Source organism: Scardinius erythrophthalmus, assembly GCF_964197995.2.
Source record: "Scardinius erythrophthalmus genome assembly, chromosome: 19".
Lineage (NCBI taxonomy): Eukaryota > Metazoa > Chordata > Actinopteri > Cypriniformes > Leuciscidae > Scardinius > Scardinius erythrophthalmus.
Genome location: NC_138239.1, coordinates 38672102 through 38680888, shown reverse-complemented (window position 1 = coordinate 38680888; position 8787 = coordinate 38672102).

The following is an 8787-nucleotide window of genomic DNA, read 5'->3' as shown; positions in this document are numbered from 1 at the left end:
ATGATCTCTGAAGTCTTGCTTTCTGAAAAATGTATCAAAATGAAGTGAGTTTATGCTTAAAACAAGAACTAATAATTGCCAATGGAGTCAGAAAATAATCTAGTTTTCCTTTTGAATTACGTTGATTTTTCGGACCCACTAGCAGATATTAGTTCTTCTTTTAATCACAAACTCACTTCATTTTGAGACATTTTTCACTGATATCTTCAGCCATTGTTCTTCTCCAGTAAATGTGTCTTGCTTTAAGAATGTTTAGATATTCAGGAGGAAGAACCTGACTGTTTCGAGTCCGGAGATATGCAGCGAGGCCGAGGGGAACGTTATCCCTCTGGATAGCTGTAATGAGCTCTGGCTAAAGCGATTGTCTATTGTTCCTCGTGTAAAGCACAACGGCTCATTCTCTGATGGAGTAAATCTTCGAGTCCCGTATGAGCTCGTCGCCTGCTCATTCGTTCCCCAACCCTAAATGACTGTGATCACATTAATTCTGGACATATTAATTACAGCGAGGCTCATTTTTACACGTGCAGCTGAAGCATCAGGATTCGCTGCTGTAATTAATGATTTCTCTAATGAGATTTCAATAATTGAGTGTGTTAAAAATAACCCGTGTGTTTCTCAGCCGTCGTTGTTTCCTCTAGGAGAAATACAACCATAAGTGAACGCTAGAAATCCAGCCATGCCTTCATGCGGTTTGTGTGTATGTGTGTAACTAGTTGTTATTTCTAGTACTCTTAAATGTCAACGAGCAGCTCGTGGAGTGTGTGGTGAGCCGGTCATCTATTAAACATCTCATATGTCTCTCTTACTGACAGATTTCAGGACAGCACATGCTGAGCTCAGCCCATTATTACCAGAACAAGCACTGACACCGCATCCAAAAGCTGGAGAGAGAGAGAGATAGAGAGAGAGAGAGAGGGAACAAAACACTGGGACTCTCAGCAGCCGCTCCGATGGAAATGTTCCCACTTTATCAGCCAGTGTAATTGCTGTCTTGTTTGGTTAAGAGATTAGGAGGTTGAGTCTCTTTGTGTGGTCTTGCTGATTGTACAAACAGAGGGCAGAAACGCTTCAACCTCTCGACTCAGACCCCGGGCGTTCGAGCTCCAGAGATGGAAACAATCGAGCGACTGAAGAGATTCCTTTCAGAGCGCTTCATCTCAGAAGAGCTAATAGTCCAGCACACGCGAGACACTGAGGAAAACATGCATTCGGCTTCTCCACTCTGGGAAACAATCGTACTGTGTGTGTGTGTGTGTGTGTGTGTGTGTGTGTGTGTGTACAGTTCAGGGTCGGTGCAATCTTTAAATGTTTTCCAAAGAAGTCTCTCATGCTCTAAATGTTATTACAACTCAAAATAGCTGTATATTTCATAATGTAATGCACTAATCATTACTCCAGTCTTCAGTGTCACATGATCCTTCAGAAATCACTCTAATATGAAGATTTGATGATCAGGAAACATTTATGATTGTTGAAAACAGTTCATATTTTTGAGAAAACTGTCATACTTTTTGTTTTTCAGGATTCTTTGATGAATAAAAAGTTCAAAATAACAGCATTTATTTGAAATAGAATATTCTGTAACATTATAAATGTATTTAATGCCACTTTTGATCAATTTAATGCGTCCTTGATGAATAACAGTATTAATTTCTTCAATAAAGAAAAGCTTTTGAATGATAGTGGCAACCTGGAATTAACTTAAGAGTTAACACTTTACAATAAGGTTCATTCGTTAACATTAGGTAACCTGAACTAATAATGAACTGCACTTCTTCAACATTTATTAATCTTTGTTAATATTAATTTCAAGTTTTTTCAACATTTACTAATACGTTATTAAAATCAAAGGTTGTATTTGTTGAAATCTGTGAACTAACATGAACAAACAATGAACAGCTGGATTTGTATTAACTAACATTAACAAATTAATAAACACTGTAACAAATGTATTGCTCATTGTTAGGTCATATATTAACTAATGTTAAATAATGAATCTTATCGTAAAGTGTTACTGATATTTCTAACAGATTTAACCCATAAAAACTCATTTTGTTTGTATAAGTTAGTGTATTTAGGTGATTCAGTATTGAAATTTTATATTTTTTTACTTGAATAGTCAAGTCAAAGTCGCCTTTACTAATAAAATGCTTCATACAATACAGATTGTAAAGCAGCTTTACAGTAATAACAGGGAAAATGATTCAATAACGCAAACAGATTTCAGCATCTCTGAATAAAACCACATCATCCTTCAGTTCTGCTGGAAAGATCAATTATTAATAAATCAACTAGTTTATTGGTTACCATTGGTGTGTGTGTGTGTGTGTGTGTAGATTCAGCTCTATATTTCTGTAAATACGTCATCAGTAGAAAACACTTATAAATAAAGCTTTCAGAAGGATGATCACACAGCGACGCCACAGAATAGCCGTTTCAGTGTCCAGAACTTACAGAACCTTCAGTGCGAATGAAAGGAGCCATGGAGGTCAAAGGTCAGGATCATCAATGCCAGTAAAGAAGTGTTATCTTGAAGAAGAATGAAAGCGGGAAGATCCGCCCCACACACACACACACACACACACACACACACACACACACTCCTCTCTCTTCTCTTCAGCCCTCGTGTCACACGTCTCGAATCACTGTGACAAAGCTGGAGGATCACGCCTGATATCGTCAGATGGCCTGGAAAATTAAAAACCCAATTAAAGGCTGTGTGTGTGTGTGTGTGTGTGTGTGTGTGTGTGTGTGTGTGTGTGTGGAGCTCTTCTGCATATGAAAGCCTCCTCTGGCTGTACCGGCTAACAGCTCTTCCCCGAGCACTTACTGCCGAATAAGTGCTTTCCTCAGCCGACGGGTCATTACCAGACTGTCATTTCCAGATCCACACACACGCACAAAGGTCTCGCACACCCTGAATTAATGTGGAAATCTCATGACACGAGAAATGGCGTAGAAGAAGCGAGAAAGGAAAAGCTTTATTTGTTCTAAGAGCACAATGATGACGTTAAGAGCCGCTCAGTCAAGAAGCGTTAGTTTCTCCAGACTCCATCATCACGATCCACTGGCTCTCGCTAATATTCAGTCTAATATTCAGTCTAATATTCAGTCTAATGTTGCTGATAACAGGCGAGGTCAAACGCTGACACACACACACACACACACACACACACACACACACACTCCTTACTGACGCCACGACATTCAGTCAGATTCAGCAAACAATCAGAGAATGAACACTTCAGTCGTTTTTCAAAAGCATTCATGAAATAATCTGAATTTCTGAAGTTCTTCCTCAGTGTTTCTGTCGTGTTTTCCAACACAAATGTCTAAACATTCTTAAATCAAGACACATTTACTGGAGAAGCAACATGACTGAATTGTTTTCTGAAAAATTCATAAACTAAAGTGACTATGAGCTTAAAATAGTTTAACTATTAAACATGTTTTAGTTTAGCTTAAACTTGTTTTCTGATTAAATTAAGTTTATTTTTTTAAGTACATTTATGCCATTGTGGTCAGAAAAATAAACTAAATTCAAAAGGGAAAACTACTTTATTCTTCTGACCCCACTGGCAGACATTTGTTCTTGTTTTAAAGCACAAACTCACTTCGTTTTGACACATTTTTCATTTGTAGCGATCCCCTCATGTCTCGACTCGACACACACCCCGATCCTGAACTCTCGAGCCCATATTACTGCGATCCTCCACGACTCATGAGAAAAGGTTTACAGAAAATGATGAAATGCTAAATGTGATCCTACATTGTGTGTGTAAATGAACAGGCTTGGACTTGGTGCTGAAACCCAATGAACAGGACAATAGAGACACCAGAATAACAATATTCATGATTCTGAAGATGAAAACACTGAATTATTGTAGATGAATATGCTTGATCTCTGTCACTGACTAGATATATTTATAATAATGTAGGACACTTTTACTGGTGACATCAGACATCTGGCATTATCAGGACACACTAATATTCCCCCATCGCATTATTAGATATTCAGCATTATAGAGCAGTTTAATGCAGTTCTGGCACTAAAACTCTTTTTTTTTTTTCTGTGAATTTTACAAAGTACATATTGTCAAATTGATGCATTTTTGTATTGCGATATATTGTTGCACCCCTGCTCTTCAGTAAATGTGTCTTGATATATGAAGGTTCAGATATTTGTGCTGAACCAGACAGAACCCCTGAGGAAGAGCCTGATTCTTCAGCGCTGAACGGACTGATCGCGTCACATAAGTGCCCTTTTCATCCAAAGATTGTTTTTTTTTTTTCTTCTTCTTTTCAGCTTTTTTCTTTTATTCAAGCAATTGACAAGTCAGGTCTTTTAGCCTCATCTCATTTACATTTAATGGCATGATAATACACATTAGCAGACTATTTTAAATAATTACATCCTCGCAACCCTCTCCCCCCCGCAACCTTTTTCTCCAAATGCGCCTTTTTTTCCAGAACTTTCATATTTCAAAGTGCAATAATAGCAAGTGCTTCTGTCATGGAAACAATATCTAATACGTGAGCAGAAAAGGGAAGCAATTGTGTGGCGGTGACTGGGGGTGAATAGGACATTAAGTGTCTCTCTCGGCCGCTGTTGGGTATTTTCTCTGTCAGCTGTGAATGTTAAAGACGGCAGTGGTGACAGCTCACCTGTCAGAGACCCGGCCCGTTTCAATGGGAGATATCCCAGCTGCTAACAAGCCTGGAGAGAGAGAGAGAGAGAGAGAGAGAGAGAGAGAGAGAGAGAGAGAGAGAGAGAGAGAGAGAGAGAGAGAGAGAGAGAGAGAGAGAGAGAGAGACAGAGAGAGAGAGAGAGAGAGAGAGAGAGAGAGAGACAGACAGAGAGAGAGAGAGAGAGAGAGAGAGAGAGAGAGAGAGAGAGAGAGAGAGAGAGAGAGAGAGAGAGAGAGAGAGAGAGAGAGAGGCTTGTTGACAGATAAATACTGCACTGTCAGCTGAAACACACGGACCAGCAATTATCAACCAGAGAGAACTCACTAACTACAGGAGCAGCAGTCTGTGTTAAACACCTTTTAGCATGATTCAGATTCAGCTCACCTTGTGACATTACAAATATTTCTAACACTTCTGTAACACTTGGGTTTCGTTACATGTTACATGTGGTCACTATAGTAATAACTATAAATTATGCATAATCACGTGCCACTAACCATAAACCTACACTCTAAAAAATGTTGGGTTGTTTCAACCCACGTTTGGGTCAAATATGGACGAACCCAACCATTGGATTTAAAATGTAATTAAATTAAACCAACGGGTTGGGTTCGTCCATATTTGACCCAAACATGGGTTGAAACAACCCAGCATTTTTTAAAAGTTTACACTCTAAAAAGTGCTTGGTTAAAAACAACCATTTCTGGGTTATTTTGCAACCCAGCGTTGGGTAAATATTGAACCGAACACATGCTGGGTTATTATTTTATACATTAACCCATTTGCTGGGTTGTTTTTTGACAGTGCTGGGTCAGTCAATTTGATATCAAAGGTTTTTCATTTTAAATTATAAAAATGCTCTCTAATATCTCTGTTATATACACATACATATACACATATAGGACAGGAACAGTTCATATACAATGTTTTTTATTCATTGGCCAGCGCGTTGTTCGGCTTGGGTTCCCAGCAGACGTTAGCTGTGACTTACATGTAAACAAAAAAAGGGTCAAATTAGTCCAGTCATTTCCTCTTTGTACAGATATAATTTGATAGGAATACAATGTAATACAAACCTTAATTTCATTCAGGAATTTCACCTCGGGAAGTTTCCTCTCAGAAAATATCTCACAACCAAACCATTGACAAATGTATCCAGTTTGAACCAGTTTGGTACAGACTACCCAACACTTTGTTACACTGACCCAGCAGCTGAGTTACAGAAAAACTACCCAGCACTGCTTAATTAAAAATAAAATAAATAAATAACCCAATAAAATGACCCAGCAGACTAAACCCAGCATTTGGGTAAAAAAAAAATATTAATAATAATAATAACCCAGCATTTTTAGAGTATTAGTAGTTAATTATTATTACTCAGTATATAAATGTATAATTACACTGTAACAAGGACACCACAAAATAAAGTGTAACCATTAAGGTGATGTTACAGAGTAATTAAAGAAAGAAGAGCTGACGAATATTAATTAACTATTTACTTACAAAGCTGACATGAGCAGAAGGATTTGAAGGAAGCATGTCTATGTTAAACACCTTTTAGCATTATTCAACTTCAGTTCAACTTGTAAAATTACAAATATTGGTTACACGTTACATGTGGTTCCTATTGTAATAACTATAAATTATGCATAATCACGTGCAGCTAAGCCTGAACCTACACTCTAAAAAATGCTGGGTTAAAAACAACCATTTCCAGCTTATTTGGCACCCAGCGTTGGGTAAATATTGGACCGAACACATGCTGGGTTATTATTTTATACATTAACCCATTTGCTGGGTTGTTTTTTGACAGTGCTAGGTCAGTCAATTTGATACTGAAGGTTTTTCATGATAAAATGCACTCTAAAATCTCTGTTATACACATAGGACAGGAACAGTTCATATACAATATTTTTTAATCAATGGCAAGTTTCAGCATTCGTTTTGCGAGATGAAATGTCCATGGCGGCGCGTCGTTCGGCTAGCGTTCGGCTAGCTTTCGCTCGTGAAGAACTCATGACTGGTTCATCTCGTATGATTGTGCCAGTGTAGCTTACAAACAGTGATAAAAAAACACATTGAATTAAATACAATATTTTTGTTTGATATTTACAGCTGTTTGGGGATTATTTTATGGCAAAATCACCTTTATACCTTAAAGTAGGCTAATATGTAGCCTAATGTCTACTTCTAATGTATTACTTAATCAGTTAAACTAATCAAGAGCAAAATAAAAAATATGTGTGTATTACATGATGATAAACATGTTGTATTTTTAAAGTTTTATTAAATTTTTGTTCCTAAAATCCACCCATCTGCTGGGGTCAGGACAATCCTGATGTTTTGGATCAGAGGTATCCCAATCTTACTAAAAACACAACAAAAACTGATGTTTTGATGATTTTCTGATCTAATCTGATTTCAGAATCCTTTTCCTTTTGAACACCCCATCTTCCAGATTTGATCCGATCCCATCAGATTCCTGGCCTCCTGAGGTTTTGAAGGATTTATTCAGTAAATGTGTTTCCATCATAGTTTACGCGCATGTCTTATATGATTAAAAAATGATCCGCTTCAATTAAGAGCATACACTTTTATTTATGCACGTTTCCTATTGTTTTTTATGCCATAGCCCAAAATCTGAATAACAGTAGGTGGATGGAAACCGCTGATTGACGCATCATGACGGCAGTGAAGCACAAAACACGTCAGTTTCAGTGTGTGTGTGTACAGTAGAAAGGGTTTTATTCTGTCAGAATAATCACGGCTCCCTCTCTGAATCTTTCCACGGTACTGGTCAAACTAATTCAATTACTGCTGCATTATGGGAGTCATTTCATGTAAATGGCGGTGTTAATGTTGTGCGTCATGGCGCTGTGTTCTGTAATGAACATGTACTGTATATCTGGCTCAGTTCCTCACAGCCCAAACCCGTCAGAGGATTACAGACAAGCCTCTCGCCACTACAGGACCGGCATCTGTTTGCCCAAGTCAAGCACAGCAAAAACCACGTTCTTAATGAGCATCTCTGCCTTGTTTTACAGAGAAAAACATCAATACATCCTCAAAACAACACACATCTTCCTGAGAAGGAAAACCGCGTCAGATTTTGAGGCTTGTTGTCAGAGAAGATATCCTGAAGTGTATTTCATCTTGAGGATCTGCCACATTTTTACTTCACTTTTTTTTTTTTTTTTCACTTGAAATATCAAGAATTTGACGTTTTGATAACAAGACAAAGGTGTCTATAAGATTATTGCGGTAAAAGACTTAAGGCAAGACACTACAGGTGAATAGGGTAAACTAATATATTTCTCTAGTTGATTAATGACAATTCATTCATTAAAGTCCCTCTGTAGTCAAAAATCATCTTTGATCACCAAAATGACACATTCAAGCATTTTTTTTCTTAAAAACAAAAAAATTCTTCATGCCTTAAAATATCTTGAATGTAACTTGACACTCTTCCCTCATTTAGTATGCACGGTTCTATGAATGTGCAAATGAGCCCCGCCTCCACTCACTCACTCAGCTCAGAGATCCACTGGTTGACGATCACACGCTGATCTGATTGGTTACAAGGTAGTTTGTGACATCAGAAACGCCAGCAATTCTGAATGTGCTCTGAACGTTCAAAACATCCATTTATTAAATGTTTTAAACAGTTTTTTATCGGTTATGTGAACGTTAATGGAACATTTCATTGCATCATTCTTCACACATTATGGAACGTTAATTTTAAATGATTTCTGAACATCCTGAAACAAGTAGTAACATTTAAAAAACGTTAGACAAACTTAAACGTTCCATGAATGATGTATAAATAACTTTTTATGCTTATACGAAACAAGTTTTCTGAAATGTTATGCATAAATATAGAAATGAGGCTTTACCTAATTAAATATGCACACATTTTTGCATACATTTCCAGAACTTAAAACTGATCATTGGATAAAGCCAGGTTAATAATTGTAAACATATTAGAGTTAAAGGTTTTTTCATTTTTTATTTTGGATTTTTATCGCTCTAGAAAGCAGAAAATACTGTCAAGAGACAGAAGAAAATAAATGTTCACCCTGTTTCTAGGGGAAAAAA